Below are 2,055 nucleotides of genomic sequence, written 5' to 3'. Positions count from 1 at the left end.
CCTCCGAGAGAAGTTGTTCCTCCTCAACTCTGTTCTAAACTGCACCCCTCCCCCCCCCAGCTTATTCTGAGGCTGTGCCCTCTAGTTCTGGTTTCCTTTCTAAGTGGAAATAATCTCTCTACCTCTCCCCTATCCAGCCCCTTCATTATCTTGTAAGTCTCTATAAGATCCCCCCTCAGCCTTTTAAACTCCAACGAGTAAGAGTTGGAGTACTTACTTGGAGTACTGTGTGCAGTTCTGGTCACCTCATTACAGGAAGGATGTGGAAGCTATTAAGAGGGCGCAGAGAAGACTTACAAGGATGTTGCCTGGATGGGGAGGCATGCCTTATGAAGATAGGTTGAGGGAGCTAGGTCTCTTCTCCCTGGAGAGACTAAGGTTGAAAGGTGACCTGATAAAGGTTTATAAAATGTTGAGAGGAATAGATAGGGTGGATTCTCAGAAGCTATTTCCCAGGGCTGAAATGGTTGCCACGAGAGGACACAAAGGTGCTGGGAAGCAAGTACAGAGGAGATATTAGGAGTAAGGATGTGTCTAGGGCGGTGGATAGAGGAGAGGCGGTGGATGTGGTGTTTCTTGATTTTCAGAAGGCATTTGATAAGGTGCCTCACAAGAGGTTATTACAGAAGATCAGGGGGCATGGAGTTGGGGGTAGGGTGTTAGCGTGGATAGGGGATTGGCTGTCAAATAGGAGGCAGAGAGTGGGGGTCAATGGGTGCTATTCGGATTGGCGGTTGGTGACTAGTGGAGTGCCCCAGGGTCGGTGCTGGGGCCTCAGCTATTTACCATTTATATCGATGATCTGGAGGAGGGAACCGAGTGTATGGTGTCGAAATTTGCTGATGACACCAAGATTGGTGGAACAGCAAACTGTGCGAAGGGTGTGGAGAGTCTGCAGAAGGATCCAGATATGGGCGAATGGGCTAGGATCTGGCAAATGGAATTTAATGTTGGCAAATGTGAAGTTGTCCACTTTGGTAGGAATAATGGTAGGAAGGACTATTACCTACGTGGCGAAAAACTGCAGCATGCGACGGTGCAGAGGGACCTCGGGGTCCTTGTGCATGAGTCGCAAAAACCCAGCCTGCAGGTGCAGCAGGTGGTCAGGAAGGCGAATGGGATGCTGGCCTTCATAGCGAGGGGGATTGAATATAAAAGTAGGGAGGTCTTGCTGCGGCTATATAGGGCATTGGTGAGGCCGCAGCTGGGGTACTGTGTGCAGTTTTGGGTGCCGCACTTATGCAAGGATATTTTGGCCTTGGAGGGAGTGCAGAGGGGGTTTACTAGGCTGATACCGGAGTTGAGGGGGTTGAGCTATGAGGAGAGGCTGAATAAACTAGGCTTGTATTCGTTAGAGTTTAGAAGAATGAGGGGAGATCTCATTGAGATGTATAAGATGATGAATGGGATGGATAGGATAAAGGTGGAGAGGCTCTTCCCGCTCAGAAAGGACAGCAGGACTAGAGGGCACAGCCTCAAGATAAAGGGGGGGGCGGTTTAGAACGGAGTTGAGGAGGAACTTCTTCACTCAAAGGGTGGTGAATCTCTGGAATTCTCTGCCTGTTGAAGTGGTGGAGACTGCCTCGCTAAATGTATTTAAGACGCGGGTTGATAGGTTTTTGATAGGCAAGGGGTTATGGGGAGAGGGCGGGAATGTGGAACTGAGACACGACAGATCAGCCATGATCTTATTGAATGGCGGGGCAGGCTCGAGGGGCTAGATGGCCTACTCCTGCTCCTATTTCTTATGTTCTTATGTAAGTTTTTCACTCAGAGGGTGGTGAGTGAGTGGAATCGGCCGCCGTCGGTGGTGGTACAGGCGAACTTGCTGGGGTCTTGACTTCTGGATGAGTACATGGGATTTAATGAGATTGGGAGTTACAGATAGTTCTATGGCCTGGTAGGTATGGATATGATCGGCGCAACTTGTGGGCTGAAGGGCCTGTTTGTGCTGTAGTGTTCTATGTTCTATAAGTACAGACCCAGGTTAGTCATGCCATGACTAACCATTTGAAGCACTTCATAATGATGGATAATGATACATTTGGCATCCCC

The sequence above is a fragment of the Carcharhinus amblyrhynchos genome, chromosome 33, assembly GCF_965287045.1.
Source record: "Carcharhinus amblyrhynchos chromosome 33, sCarAmb.v2.hapA, whole genome shotgun sequence".
Lineage (NCBI taxonomy): Eukaryota > Metazoa > Chordata > Chondrichthyes > Carcharhiniformes > Carcharhinidae > Carcharhinus > Carcharhinus amblyrhynchos.
This window is presented reverse-complemented; position numbering follows the sequence as displayed.